This window comes from Tamandua tetradactyla, chromosome 16 (genome assembly GCF_023851605.1).
Source record: "Tamandua tetradactyla isolate mTamTet1 chromosome 16, mTamTet1.pri, whole genome shotgun sequence".
NCBI lineage: Eukaryota > Metazoa > Chordata > Mammalia > Pilosa > Myrmecophagidae > Tamandua > Tamandua tetradactyla.
In genome coordinates, this window is record NC_135342.1 from 59978976 (window position 1) to 60003174 (window position 24199).

A 24199-nucleotide genomic window follows, 5' to 3' on the forward strand; every position below is an offset into this window, starting at 1 on the left:
CCAGCATCCAAGTGCGGTTTGCAGGGGGGCATTTTAGCGTTGACCGCAGGCTGTGGTCGCCCTGGACAGAAAACTCCGGTCAAAGAAGTGGCCTCGGGATCCGACCTCGAAATGCTGCTCCAGTCCCGTTTCTGCTCCGTGCCTCACAAGCGACGGGCTCTGATGGAGAAGAGACAGGGTCCTCTACCCTTCTTGAATCTGGGATGCCTGCGGCCTCGAGGAACCCAAACCTCACGAGAAATTGCAACTCACCGCGGGGAGGGGGACGCGCGTGGTTGACCCTGACCGCGGACGCCCTGGGCTTGCGGGGTCACAGCGCACTCCATCACCCCTCCCTGCACGGAGGGCCCCTGCCTGGGTGTCCACACCCAGCCTCCCTGCTCCGCTCGACCCTGCACTCACCAATTCTCTCCCCAGGGGACTCTGGACAAGAAACCAAGCCGGGGTCCCTGAGCGTCCTCGTTCCCGGCACAAATCACGTTATGAATCTTTACGATAAACCCTACTTTCCTTTAGATGACGAGTCTCTAATTTTCATCACCAAAGCCCCAAACGTCTCGAAAACCTTTTACTAAGGGGTTTGGCTTAAGAGACTGCGTGCGTAGGTTGTATCTGCTGTGACGCCAATTTCAACAACAAAAAAACTAGAAACTGTAATAAATGTCCAACAATAAGGGATGGGTTAGATAAATTATAGCAGATCCATAGCGGAATACTAGGCAGCCCTTAAAAGGCATGTTGTGAGTGGTGACCATAAGATGAATTCAAGGTCAAGTCTAAAAGCAGAACCCAATGCGTTATTTACAGTCCAAACCCATTCTTTTTTAACTAGCAGATAGATACACGTCTCTGTCACAAAATTATCAATAATTTTTCATTTCTTCTTTCTTTAGTTTGTTTCTATAAATCAGTATTGTTACTTTTATAAGCAGAAAAAACGTTACTTTAAAATTAAATTTTAAACACCTTCTTCTAATTGAAAAACAGTGTCTTGATAAAGTTTTTTCCAAATATCATTTTTCTAAAACAGCACTGAAAGATTTTTGTTGAAAAAAAGGTTGTGTTGAGTTCACTATGCATTAATGCAATAGGACTTTTAAAATTAAATTGCTTCCTGGAAAAAAAATTAAATTGCTTTCGAGGCAATTGCTTTTGAATCCAACAAAACCGTTATTGGAGGTTGATTAATGTTATGAGTTTTTTTTTTTTTTTGTAACTTCCTAAAGCATTACTTTGAAGTTGGTCTAAAGTGTCCTGATACATAAATGAACCAAATTTTTCCTATCAACTTTGTTATTATGGGGTTTCACAGGTCCCTGGGAAAGTCCCAGTATCATTAAATGCAATTCATTTGGTTTAAATGAGAATTTAATGTTAACTTTTATAAAACTTTCAAGGCTCTGAGTTTTTGGTTTGCAAAATAGAGCCAAGATGGTGTATGCTCACACACCCATACCTGCAGTTTTCAAACTCACTGTCATTGCAATAATAATATCTACACTTTGTTTATTAACTGCTGCCTCTGGGCGGCCTCTAGGAGTCACAGCAGCCCTGTGAGTTTCTTATTCTTATTTTCCCATTGCATAGGTGAGAAAACTGGGCCACTGGGGTGAGGAAGTGGGGGCGAGGGGGGAGTAACTACTTTTAGGGGCACGTGGCGATCCAGAGACGGAGTGGCATTTTGGGCATTTCTGGCTGCAGCTCTAATGAGTGTCACTCTGGAGAGTCTATGGGAAATCTCCTTGTCCTCATGTGTCAAAGCGTCTCAAGGGACCTGGCCCGTGGCAGCCCCAACAGCCACAGAAACCACCCGTGTGGCTACACCGACCTCTCTGAGCTGCTGCCTCTTTGTCTGTGGTGTAGTTACTTGCTCCTTCATTCATTTTATCACTTATGCCTTCATTCATTCACCAGATCGTGCTTTGGACTCAGCCCTAGGCTAGTCATGGGTAAGGTGAAGGCACAGTTTTCCCAGGAAAGTCCTACTTTTTGCCTGTTATCTTGGCTGAATTAGAAATTAGACTTCCCATTTCACTCACAAAAACATACTGTTGGTGACAATAAATTGCATGGTCACCCTAGAAACCAGAGATACAGTCTCAACACTCACACACCTCATCCTGGAAAGAAACACGTAAACAAAGCTCGTGTAATATGAGCCATCATAGCAATTAGGATGGAATAAGACCAGTGGGGAAGGAGAGTCCAGAACAGGAGCCATTAACCCCACCCAACGGGCCAAGGAAAGCTTCCTGGTGGAGGTGAGACCTGCACAGAGTCTTGAAGGACAGCCCAGCCCGTTCCACATTCAGTCTGAAGTCTCCCACCCAGAGAGTCCCCTTTGAAATTCATTCAGTTTAACAACTTCATACTAGCACCAGGTTACATTCTGGGTGTGCAGAGAGTTGCTGAACCATATCCCCCTGTTCTCAAAACAAACCAAACTAGAACAGCGTAACTGGAACTGAAGGCCCAACCAGCAACCAAGACACCAGCTTGCTGAGCGCAGGACCCTTGCCCTACCTAAGGCATGTGCTGCCAGCCATAGGACTCTGCCAGGTGTCCCTGAGTCTCTGCCCACCCCTTCCCAGAACAAGTCCTCTTGCCTCCCACGGACTCATCTATAAAATGGGTTATTGATTCCTGCTTACAGCACTGTCACAAGAATTTGTTATGCACATTTGTGAAAGCGCTCGGCTGGCTGGAATGAGCCCTGGCTAAGGTTGTTATTCTGCAGATGTTTCTGTGGAAAGGACAGACGTGGTGCCAGATGACAGGGATTTTTTTGAGATTCATTTCTGCAGCAAATTCACTCTGTGGGTGCCCTCACTTCCTGAGAAATCAATTGCGGCAGGACAATCATTTGGTCCTTAAATTCCATTCTCACTTTGTGGTCCCTGGAGATCCTTGTGTGATCCAGCAGGACTCTGATGGGTGGGACATGGACAAGTAAATTTGGGGTCTCTTATGCCTACTTGGGGGGAAGGGGCACCAACAAAGAGTTCCCCTAGAAAGCAGGAGCTGTGGCAGACACCACAGAAAGGGCTACCCAGTAGACTGAGAGTCCATCGCCCAAGGGCAGGCTATGGGTGGGTGGGGAAAGAAAAATCTTTAATGAGAAGCCAATATCAGAACTGAATGAATATTTGCAGTAACTGTGTATAAAAGTGGCTAAATGCAGCATGGTGTATTAGTTAGCTATTGCTCTGAAACAAATTACCACAAACTTAGTGGCTTAAAACATTCACTTATTATCTCACAATTGGGAGTCCAGGCATGACTTTGCCATGTCATCTCTTCAGGACCTCCTATGAAAGCTGCCACCAAGACGTCAGCCAGGGCTGCAGCCTCATCTCAAGGCTTGACTGGTGACGGATCCAATTCCATGCTGGTGATGGGTCTAACTCGAAGCTCACATGGCTGAAAGAATTCAGAGGCTTGCAGCCTGCTGGAAAAGAGTCTCAGTCTCTCCTGGGCCATGGGCCATCCCCAGTTTCTTCCTAGACGAACCTCCCCAACCTGATCATTTGCTTCAGCAAAGCCAGCAAGAAAGAAAGTCTGCCAGCAAGATGAATGCTCCCATCTTACATAATATAATCATCGAAGAAATAATCTGTCACCTTTGCCATAGTCTATTGGTTAGAAACAAGTTACAGGACCTACCCACATCAGAGGCGTGTGAGTACCAGGAGGTGGGTAAAATTGGGGTCGTCTTAAGAGTTTGCCAGCCACACAGGAATCCCCTGCTCTCTGAATCTAGGACTTGGCATCTGCTATTTACAAAATGAGAGGCCTGTTGTCTTTCTCGACATCAATGTGGGTGAATTAATAAACCCAGGGCTTGTCTACTGTCTGGAGAAGGAAGAAATACCACCTCACTAAAAATGAATAATTTATCATAATTACTGTAGGGTAAGGGTTGATTGGGGCTTTATCGAAAAAAATGAAATGAAAATTTTTAAATATTCATTTATTTGATTTAAGTTTAGGCATTTATTACAATTATTTTCTGACTCTTACAGCAATGAAAGGATGGTTCCAGTACTGACATTTTCCCTACAAAAATATATAAAAGCATAAGGTAACTTCCTTTACTTTCTTTGATTTACACAAAGGACAATTTTTGAAAAACATTCCAGGCTTGTTAATTTTCCCAAAGGCTTACCACAATCCTTTTACATTCAAATTATTCTGTCTTTAAGCCACTTTTTGTTATCTTCCGTGGAAATTTTCTCTTTGTTGTTGATTTGTCAAATTCACCTCTACCCTCATTTGTCCCTGGCTGTGTGGGATTAGAGCAATTCCCCCATAATACTCTCATCCACTTCATGAATTCCTGCATCTTTTCCAAGATTTGTAATTTCCCTTTCAATAAGCATCCTACTGTAAGTGAAAGATTGCAAGCAAAGATATGTGAGGTGATAAATCAGGACAGAAGAAATGTTAAGAATGGAGGAATACAAAAAAAAGTGAAATTCCTAGTTACAACCCTAATGCAATGTGTGGAGGAGCTGTATGCGGAAAAACTACAAAACACTGATGAAAGAAATCAAAGACCTAAATAAATGCAGAGATGTGCCATGTTTATGAATTGGCAGACTCAATATTACTAAAACGCATATTCTCTTCCGACTGATCTGTGGATTCAGCCCAATTCCAATCAAAATCCCAGAAGCTTTAATGTAGAGACACACTGATTCTCAAATTCCTATGGAAATGCAAAGAGCCAAGAAGAGCCAACATTGAAAAAAACAAAGTTGGAGGACTTGCAATGCATGACATGAAGACTCATTACAAGGCTACAATCATCAAGTGTAAGTGTTGGCAAAAGCACATACACACAGAGTGTGTCTCTATATGTGCCTATCTCGTATGTGCATCTACGTAAAACAGAAAAGTCAGTTCAGAAATAAATCCAGACAAATAAGGCCAATCGAACTCTGACAAAGCTAAGAAGGCAAATGGATTAGTCAGGGTTCTCTAGAGAAACAGAACCAACAGGAGCTGTCTTAAATGTGAGGTTTATAAAAGTGTCTCATGCAACCGTGGGAATGGAAGAGTCCCAAATCTGTAGAGCAGGCTGTGAAAGTGGCAACTCCCATGAGGGGTCTGGATGACCTCCAAGGAGAGGCTCGCTGGCTGAAGAAGTGGAAATTCTTCTTCCTTAATAGTCTTCAACTGATTGGATCAAACTTCAGCTGACTGGATTATCTTGTTTGTGGGAGACACGCCCTTAGTTGATTTAATAAATCAGCCTCCCAGTTTATTAACCAGCCACAAAATATCCCTGCAGCAACGGTTAAGCCAGTGCTTGTGTGACCAGACAACTGGGCATCATCACCGGGCCAAGCTGACACCAGAACCTAACCATCGCGGCAAGTCCATCTGAAAAGGAAAGCATTTGCAATAAGTGGTGCTGGAACACCTGGACGTCCATAGGCAAAACAAACAAACAAATATGCCTTAATCTATATATCAAACCTTATACAAAAATTAAAGCTAATCATAGACCTAAATGTAAAACAAACAATAAAACTTTTTGAAAACATAGAAAAAAAAATCCTCCTGACCTGAAGTTAAGTTAGGATTCATAAATGACACCAAAAGCTTAATGCATAAAAAGAAAAAATATGTAAGTTGGATTATATCCACATTTTAAAATCTTGCTCTCATCAGGCAGCTCAGTCCCTCCCTCCCTTCCCCCTGCCCCAAGCCTCTGCCTATATTTCCATCCTCATGATAACTATCTCCCTGTCCTGACTATGAGCTCCCTGGGGAGAGCCAACTCTGACTCCCCTTGTGGGGCCCTGTGTCTGCCTCAGCACCTGGCCCAGCCACATTCTGGTAAGAATGAAAGCCTTTCTCAATGAACTTGGTTTTGAGGAATTGCTTGTGAATCCAGCTTGTATTCATTTAAGCAATCATGAATATTGTTCTCTCAAGAACCTAAAGTGCTTCCATGAAGCTCATGAGTATCAAGGGGAAGGAAGTGGAGAGCTGGAAGCGACGTAATAAAGGAGAAATGCAATTTGGGGCCATTTAGAGCAAGATCGGCCCGTGCATTTGAAGGCCCTCTCCAGGCCCTCTGTTCCAGCCCGAAGACGGTGCCTTCGTGAGCCGACCCCATTTGTGCAGCAAACATTTTTGGAGCCCTGAGCTGGACCCTGGGCTGGGGACACCGCCATGAGCAAGACACAGTCCCTGCCCTCCCAGGGCTCGCGAAGGTCTAGGCAGGTATGCACAAACACAAAAGGAAATCATTACCGATTTGTATCATTTTGAAATGTGAAGTGTGCTGCAGACCTCCAGAAGGAGTTCTCAATTCAGCCTGGGGGAATACAATGCCAGAGACCCCCCAAAGAAGGGGGCAGGGAGTGTCTGGATGGTGGAGGAACAGCCAGCATTTGCCAGGTAAGGGGTCGAGGGCAGAGAACACTCGGAGCAGCTGAGAACGGGAGGAAGCTTGGTGGCCAAGCTCAGGGTCTGAGAGGAAGAGTGGATGGAACAGAACCCAGAGAGGTGGGCAGGGACCAGATCAGAAAGGGCCACCCATGACTGTCCTGCTGCTGGGCATGGACTTGCCCCCGGAGCTATGGGGAGCTACAGAAGGGCCGAAGCAGGCATGCAGCTTGATTTAAGGAAATTCTCGCGGCTGCAGTGTGGAGGGGGTTCCTTTCTTCAAGACTCTGAGTCAAGGGGAGGTTACTCGGAGGCCAGTCCAGGCCCTGCAGCCCATCGTGGAATGGCGAAAGTGAGCAAACCCCACACAGGGCTCTTGAGAAAACAGCTTCTTCCTCCCAGCGCTGAATGCACGGGGCGCCGCTGCCCGCTCGGGCGCCTGCCTTTCCCCACCCGCAAGGGCTCGGCTGCCCCGACCCGCCCGTGGGGGTGAATTGTTCACAGCGCAGAGCCGAGCTCGGTGACTGACTCGCCTCTTGGGGACGATTTCTCCCAGCAGTCCGCAGGCGTCAACTCAAAGTGAATAAACAGACACACTGCCCTGGAGGGAGAGAAAAGCAGGAGCCCCATCTCTGCTGCCCTGCCAGGTTTCGCGGCCGCCCCTGCCCACCGGGCCCCAGCTGCGGCAGGGGGAGGCGAAGCGTCCACAGCAGGGGCACTGGGCTCTGGGGTTCCCTCCTTGCTGGGAGTTGTGGATGTGCGCGGGTGACAGGCAGGTCCTCGAGTTCCCAAAGGTCCCCAGCGCTCGGGGAGGGAGGGCCAGGACAGGAAGGAGACGCAGGGTTGAGTCCAGCAGAGGAGCCCACGGGCGGATGATGCTGGAAGGAGACCCCCGGCCTCCGGCGGCGCCTGTGCTGGACCGAGGTTCAGAAAGGACAAGTGATTTGTCCCAGGACACACAGCGGCCAAATGACAGAGGGAGGGCTTGAACCCAGGTATTCCGATTCCAAATCCAGAGGCCCCAACCCGGTCCAGAGTGAAATTCTGTGCTTTCCCCAATGTAAAGAAGCCAGAGACCCCACCCCACCCCCACCTCGGGGACCCTGGGTTCGCCACCTGTGTCCCCTGGTCAGTGCCTCCCAAGTACATGGAGTGGGTACTTTGTGCCAAGCCAGCCCCTGACCCTTCCGAAACAAGGACCTTCCCCCCTTTTATTTTATTGAGCGCAATTCACATAACACACAATGGACCATTTTAAAGTGTATGATTCAGGGAGTTTCAATACGTTTTCACCCTTTTCAGCAGTCATTCCCCATTCTCCCTTCTTCCCATCCCAACAGCCACTAGTCTGCTTATCAGTCTCTACCGGCTTGCTTATTCTGGATATTTCATATAAAAAGAATCATACAACATGTGACCTTTTGGTCTGGCTTCTTTCACTCCACATAATGCTTTCGAGGTTCATGGTGTTGTCACATGTATCAGTACTTCATTCCTTTTTAGATCTGAATAATATTCTATTGTATGGATATACCACAAATTGCTCATCCATTCATCTTTGATGGGCACCTGATTTGTTCTCACCTTTTGGCTGTCATGAATAAAGTTGCTGTGAATATCCATGTGGAGCCTTCTGCCCCCTTAACTATCCTCTGAAATGAACTGTTGAAATGCCTGGCACACTTGCAGGTTTTCTATAAATGTTTTCTGCACCATTTCATGTATTCATACGCCATCTTCTTCCTAAAAGAATCAAAGCCACTTAAAACACACACATACCACCACGCACTCTTGAAGTAAAGAGGACTAAAGGAAACACATGTATTATAATGTTTGTTTGTTTGTTTTTTAAATGAGTGAGTGAATTGGGAAAAAGGAAAAATAAGGCTAGGAAATAAAAGAAAAAGCCAGAAATGACAGTGAACGTCAAAATTCCTGCACTTGTCGGAGACAGACCCAAAAAATTGATTTTAAGTTTGCCAGCAGCCGATGCCAAGGGATGCAGGGCCTGTGCAAAGCAGATCCACAATATTCAAGAGATATTTTAAAGTAAACAAAAGAAACAAGAAACTGGTGTTCAGAAGAAATGAAACTATTTTGATTACTGAGCCTGGAAAGAAAGTTCTCTCAGGGACTGAATAAATATTAGTATTAGATCCTTTCTCTATTGTTCCATCTGCCCAGAAATCCAAATTCCTTCTCCATCTTCAAGCTGGGAGCCTGACTCTTCTCTCAGCGGGACGTGTGCATAAAAATGAGGCACTCCTTATAAAAAATAAAGCACTTTTTATCAACGTATAGCATATGTACATTAAAAAGTACCTGAGTCAAGCAGTGGGGACAACCAGAGCAATAGGCTGAGCCCCAATCCTGGGGTTTGTTCATATGAAACTTAACCCCACAAAAGATAGGCTAAGCCTACTTAAAATTAGACCTAAGAGTCACCCCCAAGAGAACCTCTTCTGTTGCTCAGATGTGTCTTTTCCCTCTCAGCCAAGAAAACAAGCAAACTCATTGCACACCTCCCCCCACCCCCCATCTACGTGGGACATGACTCCCAGGGGTGTGGACCTTCCTGGCAACATGGGACAGAAATACTAGAATGGGCTGGGAGTCAGCACCAAGGGATTGAGAAAACCTTCTCACCCGAAAGGGAGAAGAGAGAAATGAGACAAAATAAAGTGTCAATGGCTAATAGATTCCAAACAGATTTGAGAGGTTATCCTGGAGGTTATTCTTACACATAATATAGATATCACCCGTTTAATTAAGGTGCAATGAAGAAGCTGGAGGGAACTGCCTGAAAACGTAGAGCTGTGCTCCAGTAGCCATGTTTCTTGAAGATGATTGTATAATGATATAGCTTTCACAATGTGACTGTGTGATTGTGAAAAGCTTGTGTCTGGTGCTCCTTTTATCTTCCTTATGGACAGATGAGTAAAACATATGGATTAAAAATAAATAAATAATAGGGGGAACAGATGTTAAAATAAATTTAGTGATTGAAATGCTAGTGATCAATGAGAAGGAGAGGTAAGAGGTATGGTATATATGAATTTTTTTCTATTTTCTTTTCATTTCTTTTTTCTGAATTGAGGCAAATGTTCTAAGAAATGATCATGATGATGAATATACAACTATGAGATGGTATTGTGAGTTACTGATTATACATGTAGACTGAAATGATCATATGGTAAGAATGTTTGTGTTTGTATGTTGGTATTTTAATAAATAAACTAAACTAAAAAAAAAAAAAAAGCACCTGAGTGGGCTGTTCAATGATTTTTCACACACTAAGTGTTGTTGTATCAACCCAGATCAAGAACCAGTGGGCCTGAAAACCCTTCCTTGTCACTACCACCCCACAAGGGTTAAACGCTGCCCAGACTCCCAATTTCTTAGATCTGCTTTGCCAGTTTGGGAATTTCATATAAATGGAATCATGCAGTGCCTCGTTTCCTTCACTGGGTCCTAGTCTGTAGGCGTCAACCGTATTGTCGTACGAAGTTGTAGGGCGTCCGTTCTCACTGCTGTGGCGTATTCTGCCTGTGACATCACTGCTTATTCTTCTGTTCACAGGCAGTCCCCTCCACTGCGGTCAGCAAAGGAAAGATGATCACACGAGTATATTTACTTGACTTAACTCTGTTCATAGTTCGATCAAGTGCTTGGGTTCAGAAGACGCCAACGTTATTTTTCTAAACTTTTAAATTAGACTCAAATACAGCATCTGAAAACTGTCGGTCCAGCAGCTGACATAATTTTGATCACTGAAGTCTATTTTTATAACCGAGGATAGCCCAGCCCTGTGGTCAGGGGAACAAAAAAAAAAAAAGAACAACAAAGCCATAAGAAATGGCTTGGTTTGGTTTGGTTAGAGGGATTTTTGTGGTGTTGTGTTCTCTTTTGCAAGTAGACAATCAATGCTTGTAGGCCACGCTGAGATTTACTATATGTCAGTAACTGTACTAAACACTTAGCCTGCGTTATTTTAATCCTGACGTCAACACTGTGACATAGTTTTATTATTCTCCTTTTCCAAGCTGGGCCTTTTTTTCTTCATTTTTTTTTTAAGGAAGTTGTGGGTTTAGAGAAAAAGCATGCATATACCACCCTATTATTAACACCTTGCATTGGTGTGGTACTTTTGTTAAATTGATGAAAGCACATTTTATAATTATACTTTGAACTATAATCCATAATTTAACTTCGCACTCACAGTTTGTGCTGTGCAGTTCCATGGATTTTTTAAAAATTTTATTCTAGTGACATATATACAACCTAAAATTCCCCCTTCCTTTACCACATTCAAATGTATAATTCAGGGCTGTTAATGACATTCACAATGTTGTGCTACCATCACCATCAGCCATTACCAAAACTTTTCTATCATTCCAAACAGAAACTCTGTGCATTTTAAGCCTGAACACCCTATTCCCTACCCTCATACCATTCCCTGGTAACCCATATTCTGGATATTGTCACTATGAGTTTGCTTATTCTAATTATTTCATACAATATTTATTCTTTTGTGCTTGTTTATTTAAGTCAGCATGATATCTCCAAGGTTCATCCATGCTGTTGCATGTATCAGAACTTCATTCCTTTTCACAGCTGAATAATATTCCATTGTGCCTGCATATATCATATTTTCTTTATTATTCATTGATTGATGAACACTTGGGTTGCTTCACCTTTTAGCAATTGGCAATATGCCACATCAGTGTAAAAATACCTGAGTCCCTGCTTTCTATTCTTTTGGGTAAACACGTAGACATGGGATTGCTAAGTCACATGGCAATTCTATACTTAATTTTCTGGGAAACTAGAGAACCGTCTTCCACAGTGGCTGCACCATTGCACATTCCCACCAGCAATGAATAGAGTATATCCATGTGTCTGCATCCTCTGCAACATGGCAATATTGTTTTTTTTAATAGCTGTCCCTCTAGTGCATAGGAAATGGTATCTTACTGTGTTTTGCTTTGTACTTCCCTGATGGCTAATGATGTTGAGCATCTTTTCATGTGCTTTTTTGTCATTTGCATATCTTCTTTGGAGAAGTGTCTATTCAAGTCTTTTGCCTGTTTTTTGATTGGGTTGTTTGTCTTTTGGTTGTTGAGTTGAAGGATTTTTTATATATTCTGGATATTAAACTATTTCAGAAATGTTGTTTCCAAATATTTTCTCCCATTATGTAGACTATCATTTTATTTTCGTGATAAACTCTTCAGCAGAACAAATTTTTTTAATTTTGATGAGGTCTCACTTACCTATTGTTTTCTTTTGCGGCTTGTGTTTTGGGTATAAAGTCTAAGAAACAATTACCTAACACACGGTCCTGAAGATACTTGCCTATATCTTCTTCCAGGAGTTCTATAGTTCTGGCTCTTAAATTTAGGCCTTTGATCCACTTAGAGTTGATTTTGTATATAGTTTGGGCCTGTTCTGTCCAGTCCTTTATCCTCAACATCTAGTGTAGTGTCCAGTACAAACAAGGGACTCAACGTTTATTAAACAAGGCAAAGAATGAACAATAACAGCTACCATTTATCGAGTCCTTAGTCTATACCAGGTGTTGTGCCAAATGTTTACATTTATTACCCTATTTAATCTTCTCAAAAATCCCAGGAGTTCATAAAGGAGAGATCTTTGGGGGTTTTGCCCAGCTCACAAGCCCCCACTTTCTCTGAAAACAAGCCCCTTGCTCATGCATACATCCTCTAGCTGACATTTCCACGCTCTATGCCTCACTTCTTCGTCCACAATTGATTGGACCAGTAATGGACACCTAATGCAGCTCAGCCAGTCAGATTGTACCTTGGGACTTTGGACAGTGGTTGAAAGACAGTGTATTAGTTCTGCTTGTGGCTAAAACTGAAGCACTGTGAACTCACTCTCAAAGCTTCACTGCATCTTACTTTTATGGAACAGAGAAAGAGGTATGCAAAGAAAGAAAATTACGTGACTAAGCAGAGAGGTACAGTGACAACAGCCAGAGTCCTGCCTGGGTTCCTGTCTGCTTCTCTGTTCCCATTAGTCGGTTCCCGTTAGTTGCCACCAAAAAAAAATTCTAAAGTAAGATAGGTAAATATTATTTTTCCCATTTCACAGATGAAGGAACTGAAGCTCACAGCAAGTAAAGAGACTTGTTCAAGACATAGCCAGTGATTAGCAGAGCGAAGACTTGAAGTCAAGTCCATCTACCTCTGCAGCTTGATCTGTTTCTCCTCCCACACTCTAGTGTTCCTGGATTCACATCAGTGGGACATCTGCCTTTCACCCCCAGTGCAGGTTTTTTGAGGACTGGGTTCCTGTCTGACTTACTGTAGCAGCTCTGATTGAGCTGAAGGCTGTCAGGTGTCACTCACAAGCTCCCAGGATGGAGATTTCACAGGGCCAGCGGAAGCATAATGACATGACTGATGGGGAGTTAATGGGATTTGTGAATGCAAATCGTAGAGGCAGAAAAGTGGGGCATGAAACTGAGATAGTCCCTGATGACCTTGACAGACAAGCCAGCGAGCAATTGGCAAAGTCCATGGCAGCCCTACAGCTGGATTGGGCCTACCACAGGACTAGAGAACTTGGTGGGGGTGGTATAGCCATCCTGGGAAATGGGGACCATCTAAATCTTTCTCATGCTTATAACCCTCAGTCTGGTTGTCTTGACCTCAGCCTTGGCAGGGTCACTGGGGTGAGAACTGGAAATATATTGTTTGGATCCAGGCCAAATGTGGGGTCTGAGATGACCCCAGGGGCTGGGCACAGAGAGCAATCAATGACTAAGCCCCCATTCAGCAGGTGCTGGACCTCTTGATCCCCTCTGCAAATATATACTTACCCCATCTTCCAAAGACAGCTGTAGCCAGAGAGATCTTTCCAAAGCATAAGCCTGACCTATGTCACACCCTCCTGAAAGTTTTTACATGTTCCCCAAGAACAAGACAAAGTCTAAATCCTTAGCCTGTCATTCAAGGCTTTTACGACCTGCCTTTTTAGCCTTCTCTCATGAAACAACACTCATTCACACTCAACTTCATTCACCATATTCCAAGTTACCTGTATCCCGGGAATCACCTTGGTCTCTCAACACCTAGGCCATCATTGTACATACAAGCTGTTCTCCTTTCTGGAGCATCTTCCTAGCCCCCATTCATCTAGTGACATCGATTGAACTTTAAACTCAACTCAAGAAAGACACCCTCAAATAAGTCTTTCCTTACCTCCAAAGGTTGGGTTAAGTGCCCTTTCTTTTTGCACAAGTCTGGTACAGGAAATATATTGTTTAATTTCCATTTTGTTTATACATCTGCCTCTGCAAACAGTCTGTGGTCTCAAGGATAAGGATCAGGTCTTCCACATCATTTTTTTTGCCAGTACATAGCAGAGCACTGGGCCTGCAGTAGGCAATAGTAAGTTTGAATGTCACGTATGGGTAGATGGATGCCGATGGGGAGAAGGATGTGTGGAGAGAATTTGTATGGATGGATGAGTGGATGATGGATGATTGATGTATGAATGGGAGAATGTATGAGAAGAAGAATAAATGGATGTATAGGAGGATAAGGAGGTGGGTAGATGAGAGGAAGGCTAGATGGATGGAAGAGATGGATGGATGGATGGGTGGATGGATGGATGGATGGATGGATGGATGGATGGATGGGTGGGTGGATGGATGGATGGATGGATGGATGGATGGATGGATGGATGGGTGGGTGGGTGGGTGGATGGATGGATGGATGGATGGAGGGATGGATGGATGGGTGGATGGGTGGATGGATGGATGGATGGATGGATGAAGAAAACCAAAGGATGGATAGATGGATTAGCAGGAAGGTAGATAGATGGATAGATGGAGATGTAGACAGATGAATTAATCATCTCTGGTGACAACGTGTCCAAACCTCAAAATAGAATTCAGTCCTCAGGTTGTCTTTATGGCCTGGATTCCTCTCAGAGATCTGTTGTCTGCCAATGGCTCCTGAAATACAAGTATAAAATCAAACCAATACCTTCTTTCCCAGGTGTCATGGTTAGGGACAGGTGTCAACTTGGCCATGTTGTGGTACCTGTTCGTCTGATTGGGTAAGCACTGGCCTGTCTGTTGCAATGAGGACATTTCATAGGATTAGGTTATGATCACGTTAGCTACATCCACAGCTGATTCCATTTGTGATCAGCCAAAGGGGAGTGTCTTCTGCAATTAGTGATGCTAAATGCAATCATGGGAAGCCTTTTAAGGAGGACTCAGAGGAGATAAGTTGCATTCCTGCTTTGGCTGGCGAGCCTCTCCTGTGGAGTTCATCCAGGCCATCCATTGGAGTCATCAGCTTCGCAGCCTGCCCTGTGGATTTTGGACTCTGCGTTCCTACGGTCACGTGAGACACTTTTATAAATTTTATATTTGCAAGTGTTCCCTGTTGATTCTGTTTCTCTAGAGAACCCTAACTAATACATCTTGGTACCAGGAGTGGTTCTTAAGGAACAGAATCTTAAAATGGGTTTTTATGAATGGTTTTCTACTCTGACTGGGCTCAGAGACACTAAGGACTCTGATTCCCATAATCAGAATGACACTCCCAATCCATGGACTGAGTTGGCAAAGGAGATAGTCAAAATATCATCATTCGATTCTCCTAATGCTTCGCTTGTACGAAGCCAGACTCTGGGGGATAATGTTCTTGACACCTTTACAGAGTTTTGTAGAAATAAGAGTTATAGAGATGTTGGTTGGTTGTTGTTAGATACACTGTCTGCATTAAAGGGTGAAAGGGATGGGCTTAAGGCTTCAAACAAGAAGCTTAAGTGCCGTCTGAAAGATGTAGAGGTTTCTATGAGTATCCTCAAGGAAAATTTTATTTCCTGTAGCCGTAGACTTGAGATCTCTGAAAATCAGACTCAGAATCTTATTGTTAGAGTAGCAACTTTACAACGTAAACTGAAATCTCAGTCTTGCATGGTGTCTGCCGTTAAAGTGAGGGCATTGATTGGAAAGGAGTGGGACCCTGAAAAATGGGATGGTGACATATGGATTGATAATGATGTTGGGGGTGAGGTTGAAACCCTAGACCATGCTGAGCCTTCTTTAGATAACCCTGTAATAGTCTGCCCTGAGGACATAGCCGCCCCACCTTCAGCCTGCCTTGAGGAATTGGCCACCCAACCTCCTCCTGAAGGGATTAGCCCTAGAGTTATTAATCCTGTTTCACCAGATGAAACTGCAAATGAAAGCCCTGAAGCAAATGGCTTGGAAGATATTTCTAATTCTTTTCATGACCCACCCCCACCACCCCTCATTTCTTCTAGACCTATAACTAGACTAAAGTCCCAACAGGCCCCTAAAGGTGAGGTACAAAGTATCACACATGAGGAGGTACGTTATACTCCAAAAGAACTGTGTGAGTTTTCCAATTTATATAGACAGAAATCAGGGGAATATGTGTGGCAATGGATTTTAAGAGTGTGGGATAATGGTGGGAGGAATATAAGGCTGGATCAGGCTGAATTTATTGATATGGGCCCACTAAGCAGAGATTCTGCATTCAGTGTTATAGCTCGAGCAGTTAGAAAAGGTGTTAACAGCTTGTTTGGGTGGTTGGTTGAAACATGGATCAAAAGGTGGCCAACATTACCTGAGGTTGAAATGCCAGAACTGCCCTGGTATAATGTAGATGAGGGGATCCAGAGGCTTAGAGAGATTGGGATGTTAGAGTGGATTTATCATGCAAAGCCTGCTCTTACACCCCAGGAATGTCCAGAAGATGCACCTTTTACCAGAACAGTGAGAAATAAGTTTGTGAGACTAGCACCATCATCCCTCAAGAGCTCTGTGGTTGCAATTCTCTGTAGGTCAGATATTACTGTAGGAACTGCTGTCACTGAGCTGGAATCCTTAAACACAATGGGGATGACAGGATCCCGAGTTGGCAGAAGCCAGGTGGCAGCACTTAATCACCAAAGACAGGGTAGACGTGGGTATTATAATAGACAACAAACTCAAAGGAGGCATCAAAATTATATGACACGCAGAGATTTGTGGCATTGGCTAGTAAATCATGGGGTGCCTAGAAATACAATAGAAGGGCAGTCTACTAAATTCTTGTTGGAGCTGTATAAACAAAAGAGTTCTAGGTCAAGGGAACAGAAGTCTAACCTGAATTACAAAAACACAGAATCACGGCCCCTTAATCAATTTCCAGACTTGAAACAGTTTACAGACCCTGAGCCCCTTGAATGAAGGGGAGGCCAGGTCCCTATGGGGAAGAAACCTGTTACACTGCCACAAATTTATACTGTTGACCTTCCTCTAAGTCTTCCTCAAGGAGACCGACGGCCTTTTACCAGGGTAACTGTGCATTGGGGAAAAGGAAATGATCAGATATTTCGGGGATTATTAGACACTGGTTCAGAAGTGACATTAATTCCAGGGGACCCAAAACGTCACTCTGGACCACCAGTCAGAGTGGGGGCTTATGGAGGCCAGGTGATCAATGGAGTTTTAGCTCAGGTCCGTCTCACAGTGGGTCCAGTGGGCCCCCAGACCCATCCTGTAGTTATTTCCCCAGTTCCGGAATGTATAATTGGCATAGACATACTGAGCAACTGGCAGAATCCCCACGTTGGTTCTCTAACTCGTGCAGTGAGGGCTATTATGGTGGGAAAGGCCAAGTGGAAGCCACTAGAACTGCCCCTACCAAGCAAAATAGTAAATCAAAAGCAATACCGTATTCCTGGAGGGATTGCAGAGATTACTGCCACTCTTAAGGACTTGAAAGATGCAGGGGTGGTGATTCCCACCACATCCCCATTCAACTCTCCCATTTGGCCTGTGCAGAAAACAGATGGGTCTTGGAGAATGACAGTGGATTATCGTAAACTCAACCAGGTGGTAACTCCAATTGCAGCTGCTGTTCCAGATGTAGTATCATTGCTTGAGCAAATCAATACATCCCCTGGTACCTGGTATGCAGCTATTGATCTGGCAAATGCTTTTTTCTCAATAGCTATTAGTAAGGACCACCAGAAACAGTTTGCTTTCAGCTGGCAAGGTCAGCAATATACTTTCACTGTCCTACCTCAGGGGTATATCAACTCTCCAGCCCTATGTCATAATCTTGTTCGCAGAGACCTTGATCGTTTCTGCCTCCCACAAGACATCACACTGGTCCATTATATTGATGATATCATGTTGATTGGACCTAGTGAACAAGAAGTAGCAACTACTCTAGATTTACTGGTAAGGCATTTGCGTGTCAGAGGATGGGAGATAAATCCAACAAAAATACAGGGGCCTTCCACCTCAGTAAAATTTCTAGGTGTCCAGTGGTGTGGGGCTTGTCGAGATATCCCTTCTAAGGTGAAGGATAAATTGCTGCATCTGGCCCCTCCCACAACCAAAAAAGAGGCACAACGCCTAGTTGGTCTTTTTGGATTTTGGCGACAACATATTCCTCATTTGGGTGTGCTACTCCGGCCCATTTATCGAGTGACCAGAAAAGCTGCCAATTTTGAGTGGGGACCTGAACAAGAGGAGGCTCTGCGACAGGTCCAGGCTGCTGTGCAAGCTGCTCTGCCACTTGGGCCATATGATTCAGCAGATCCAATGGTGCTGGAAGTGTCAGTGGCAAATAGAGATGCTGTCTGGAGCCTTTGGCAGGCCCCAGTAGGAGAATCACAACGCAGACCCTTAGGATTTTGGAGCAAAGCCTTACCATCTGCTGCAGATAACTACTCTCCTTTTGAGAAACAGCTTTTGGCCTGCTACTGGGCCTTAGTAGAGACTGAACGCTTAACCATGGGCCACCAAGTTACCATGAGACCTGAGTTGCCTATCATGAGTTGGGTGTTGTCTGACCCACCAAGCCATAAAGTTGGGCGTGCACAGCAGCACTCTATTGTAAAGTGGAAATGGTATATACGAGATAGAGCCAGAGCAGGTCCTGAAGGCACAAGTAAGTTACATGAAGAAGTGGCACAGATGCCCATGGTTTCCACTCCTGCTGCCACATTACCTTCTCTTTCCCAGACCAGAGCTATGGCCTCTTGGGGAGTTCCTTACAGTGAATTGACTGAGGAAGAGAAAACTCGGGCCTGGTTTACAGATGGTTCAGCACGATATGCAGGTACCACCCGAAAGTGGACAGCTGCAGCATTACAACCCCTTTCTGGGGTGTCTTTAAAGGACAGTGGTGAGGGGAAATCCTCCCAGTGGGCAGAACTTCGAGCAGTGCACCTGGTTGTTCATTTTGCTTGGAAGGAAAACTGGCCAGAGGTGCGTTTGTATACTGACTCATGGGCTGTTGCTAATGGTTTGGCTGGATGGTCAGGGACTTGGAAAGACCATAATTGGAAAATTGGTGACAAAGAGGTCTGGGGAAGAAGTATGTGGATAGACCTTTCTGAGTGGGCTAAAAACATGAAGATATTTGTGTCCCATGTGAATGCACACCAGAGGGTGACTTCAGCAGAGGAAGATTTTAATAATCAAGTGGATAAGATGACCCGTTCTATGGATACCAGTCAGCCTGTTTCCCCAGCAACTCCTGTTATTGCCCAATGGGCTCATGAACAAAGTGGTCATGGTGGTAGGGATGGAGGTTATGCATGGGCTCAGCAGCATGGACTTCCACTCACCAAGGCTGACCTGGCTACAGCCACTGCTGAGTGCCCAATCTGCCAGCAGCAGAGACCCACACTCAGCCCCCGATATGGCACCATTCCCCGAGGTGACCAGCCAGCTACATGGTGGCAGGTTGATTACATTGGACCACTCCCTTCATGGAAGGGGCAGCGATTTGTTCTAACTGGAATAGACACATACTCTGGATATGGGTTTGCTTTCCCTGCACGCAATGCTTCTGCCAAAACTACTATTCGTGGGCTTACAGAATGCCTTATCCATCGCCATGGTATTCCACATAGCATTGCTTCGGATCAAGGAACACACTTCACAGCAAATGAAGTGCGGGAATGGGCACATGCTCATGGAATTCTCTGGTCTTACCATGTTCCCCATCATCCAGAAGCAGCTGGATTGATAGAACGGTGGAATGGCCTTTTGAAAACTCAATTACGGTGCCAACTAGGTGGCAAAAACTTGAAAGGCTGGGGTAATGTTCTCCAGGAAGCTATGTATGCTCTGAATCAGCGTCCACTGTATGGTGCTGTTTCTCCCATAGCCAGGATCCATGGGTCCAGGAACCAAGGGGTGGAAATGGGTGTGGTGCCACTCACTATTACTCCTAGTGATCCACTGGGAAAATTTTTGCTTCCTGTCCCTGCTACCCTGAGTTCTGCTGGTCTACAGGTTTTAGTTCCAAAACGGGGTGTGCTTTCTCCAGGAGAAACAACAGTGATACCACTGAACTGGAAGTTAAGATTGCCACCTGGCCACTTTGGGCTACTTATGCCTCTGGATCAACACACCAAGAAGGGAATTACATTATTGTCTGGGGTAATTGACCCTGACTATCAGAAGGAAGTAGGACTGCAACTACATAATGGAGGTAAAGAAGAGTTTTCTTGGAATATAGGAGATCCCCTGGGGCGTCTATTAGTACTACCGTGCCCTGTGATTAAAATCAATGGAAAACTGCAACAACACAATCCAGGCAGGACCACTAATGGCTCTGAGACTTCAGGAATGAAGGTTTGGGTCACCCCACCAGGCAAAGAACCACGGCCAGCTGAAGTGCTTGCTGAGGGGAAAGGGAACATGGAATGGGTAGTGGAAGAAGGTAGTGATAAATATGAACTTCGACCACGTGATCAGTTACAGAAACGAGGACTGTAATGCTGTTTTGTTTGTGTTATACTATTTAAGTTGTAAGATATCAAGTTTAAGAATGAATGTTGTCCAAGGATTTGCACCCTATTCTGGAGAGATTTAATGTGTTTCCAGTTATATGCAGGACAGTTGAGTATTGTCAGGTAAAAGAAAAAATGTGTGCTTATTTTTGTTTTCATTTGGAAATCTAAGGTATAGGTGCCAAGTTGACAAGGGGTGGACTGTCATGGTTAGGGACAGGTGTCAACTTGGCCATGTTGTGGTACCTGTTCGTCTGATTGGGTAAGCACTGGCCTGTCTGTTGCAATGAGGACATTTCATAGGATTAGGTTATGATCACGTTAGCTACATCCACAGCTGATTCCATTTGTGATCAGCCAAAGGGGAGTGTCTTCTGCAATTAGTGATGCTAAATGCAATCATGGGAAGCCTTTTAAGGAGGACTCAGAGGAGATAAGTTGCATTCCTGCTTTGGCTGGCGAGCCTCTCCTGTGGAGTTCATCCAGGCCATCCATTGGAGTCATCAGCTTCGCAGCCTGCCCTGTGGATTTTGGACTCTGCGTTCCTACGGTCACGTGAGACACTTTTATAAATTTTATATTTGCAAGTGTTCCCTGTTGATTCTGTTTCTCTAGAGAACCCTAACTAATACACCAGGCTTGATCCTCTTCCAGTGTTCAGCTTCTCAGTGAATGGCAATGCCATCTGTGCTGGTTTTGAAACTGTTACATACCCCAGAAAAGTCATGTTCTTTATCCTAATCCAATCTTGTGGGGGCAGACCTACTGTTTGGGTGGGATCTTTTTTATTAGTTTGTTTCCATGGAGACATGACCCACCCAATTGTGGGTGAGACCTTTTCACTGGAGATGTGTCTCTGCCCATTCAATGTAGATCTTAATCTGCTTACTGGAGTCTTTTAGGAGGGAACCATTTTGGAAAGTGCTCAGAGCCACCATAGCAGAGACATTTGGAGGTACAGCAAGAAAACGCCCCTGGCAAAAATATTTGAAACCAGAAGCCAAAGGACCAGCAAATACAGCCATGTGCCTTCCCAGCTGAAAGAGGTGTTCTGGACACCATCAGACTTTCTTAGGTCCAGGTATCTTTCTCTGGATGCCTTAGTTTGGACATTTTTATGGTTTTAAAACTGTAAACTTGTAACTGACTGAACCCCCTTTATAAAAGCCAAATTTTTTCTGGTGTACTGCATTTCAGCAGCATTAGCAAACTAATGCACCATCTATCCAGCTGCACCAGCTGGAAATCTAGGCATCATCCTTCACTCCTTCCAGACTTTCGATCTGTTTACCCACCACATCATCAAGTCCTGTTATTTCCTCTGATATATCTCTCCATTTCCAGGATCACCTTACTGTCTCCTGGGTTAAGGTGATTTCTACCTAGCCAGCCTCCCTCCCTCCATTCTGTCTTGCCCCCAACCATCTCATTCCCTCCAATAAACGTGCCTTTTCAAAATTCAGATCGGATTGTGCTACCATCGTTCCTCCAATAGTGTTGAAAACATTCCAGTATCTTCCCATTGCCCTTTGGATCAGAATCAGTCCCGGCTCCTGCCAACTTCTCCTGCCTCAACCTATACCCTGACAACGTCAGACTTTCCATAACACTCTCTCCTTTGTGGAATGTCTCATCATTGTAACTTTACATTTATCTCTATGACCCTTTGGTTAATGTCTGTTGTGCCATCTAGGAGGTGAGCCCCATAAAGGAAAGACCACGTTGATTTTGGCCTATTCTGAGGTCAGCCTGGCTTAGGTATAAACCTGGGTTCTGCCCATAATTAACCACGTACCTTTGGGCAAGTTACCTGACTTCCATAAGCATTGTTGCTGCATATGGAAATCAGAGAAAATATCACCTACCTCTTCAGGATGAAAGAGGATGGAATTAAATAATGCATACAGCATGGCTAGTCTCTACCAGGAGATGTCATGGTCTGGGAATAGCAGTAAAAAGACCGGAACACAGTCCCTGCTCACCCCTTGGCCAGCTCACTCCTGAAATAAGTTCTACAAATCCTTAACAGGCCCAGAAATAAGTTTCCCTAGAGTTGCCCCTGGGGCTAGGAGAAGAGAAGCTGTCTTTTACACTTCAACACTTGGAGATCTCTCCCAGGGCTGGAGGAATCAGTCCCAGGGGTAGAGCCCAGAATGAATAGTTACCAAAGGGAGATGGAAGCTATCCTCACTTACCAAGGCTTGGACCAAGCACCTCCACCGGCCCCAACCCAGAGAAGGCCAAGGCGTGGTGGCTGGCAGGGCTGGGCAGAGCAAGGGTGTTTCCCTTGGTGCTCCCCTCCCCGCAGGGCCAGCTGCCTGCTCACTTCCCACAGGCCAGCTCCATTGCTTCTCTACTGCCCCAAGGTTCATCAGCAAGGCAGAGAGCTTGGTCACCATGTTTTATTTTTGAGAATCACTTTCCAGCTTGTGGCAAGCCCTTGGATTTCAAAACAGATCTAGCTTTGACCCTCCCAACATGACTTTGTCAAATCACTTTGATTCTTTAAGCTCCAATGTCCTCATCAACAAAATGGAGAGGGACTAGAAGAGTTAGTAATGATATTTCTGCAATTCATTCATCAAATGTACAGAGTGCCCACTCTGTATAGACTCCTATTGGAGTCTGGGGTGATCTCAACAGCCCCAGATGCTGTCTTCATGGGGCTCCCAGTTAAGTGGAGGAGACTAAATAAAAGATGCCACAGATAACTGTGAAGCACCAGGATCTAACCTATTAGGGGTGCAATAAACGGAAGCTGTATGATTATGAAGAAAGGGTGATCTGGACAGGGTCTGTTACTTGTTCAAGTTCCCAAAGTGGAAAGGTGGGAGGTGGGGGTGGGAGGGAGAAGGTTCTGAAGCCAGGAGACCTCTTCTGGGTCAGGCATCCCTTGGGGCTCTGGAGTGGAAGGCTAGCATCGAGCAAGATTCAGCTGGGAGCCCGAGGTTGAGACAGCCGGGCAGAGGGCAGAGGGAAGGGCACAGAAAGGAGTGAGGCAGCCTGCTGGTCCCCCAGGAGGAAAAGGCCCCAGCCAGGCCAGAACCCAGCCGCTCCTAGCGACCCAGCCACATTGTGCTTCCCCCGCCCCTCTCCATTCTGCACTCTGCTCTTTTTCTGTGACAGTGTACCCGGCCCAAGTGCCCAGCCTTCCCTCTGTGCAACCTGTCTGTCCTCCCCTGCGCAATATCGTATGTCCACCCTTGTCTGCAAGTGTCTGTGTGTCTATCCTTCTCTGTTTTCTGTCTGTCTGTAGTCCTCCACTCACATCTGGCTGGCGCGCTGGCCTAGCTGCATCTCTCAGCCTCCCCGCCACGCCTGCCCCGCCCGCGCTGTGTGGGTGTCGGGCCGGCTGTGCGCAGAGGGGCGCGGCTCGGCCCTCCCCCTTCACCGGCGTCCCCCATCTCAGGCCTGACCCAGGCCGCTGCGCAGCAGGTCTGAGGCCCAGTAGTGGCGCCGCCGCCCAAGGTGCGCTGGAGCGGGCAGCGGTGGCGTGGGTGGCGGTGCGGGGACGGCGAGCGGCCGGGCGGGGCTGCGGCAGGGCACTGCCAGGGCCCGACCCTGGGAAGCGGTCGCCGCCGCCGCCCCCGCCTCCCGGGCAGTGGATCGCACGGATCCGAGCGGCCGGTCCCCGTCCCGCCCCGCCTCTGAGCGCCGAGCAGGCCGAGGCGGAGCGGCGCGCCCCCCGCGACGCAAGAGTCGGAGCGCAGCGGCATCCGAGCGGGAACCCGAGCGCGAGCCGGAGCTGGAGCCGAAGCTGGAGCCGGCACTGCGGCGTACCGATCGGAGCGAAGCAGCCAAGCCGAGTAAGGAGCGCAGGGCCGGGCGCGACGCTGGAGCAGGGGAGAAGGGGGTGCCGGTCCCTGGTTCCCGCGCTTGGCGGCGGCCCCGGCGCACGCACACACCCGGGCGCGCTGCGCTCTGAGCCTCGGCGCGCAGAGCTGGCGGACGCGCGGTCCGGAGCGGAACCGCAGCGAGCTCAGAACCCAGC

General features: G+C 45.9%; 1 long non-coding RNA gene across 1 annotated transcript; it reads left to right on the forward strand.

The window, feature by feature from the left end:
- The first annotated feature begins 3286 nt into the window (after positions 1 to 3286).
- LOC143660345 (uncharacterized) lies at positions 3287 to 13037 on the forward strand. The gene is made up of 3 exons (XR_013163975.1): positions 3287 to 3692; positions 4023 to 4081; positions 12514 to 13037. It is a non-coding gene; the product is annotated as an uncharacterized LOC143660345 (long non-coding RNA).
- The last annotated feature ends 11162 nt before the right edge of the window (positions 13038 to 24199 follow it).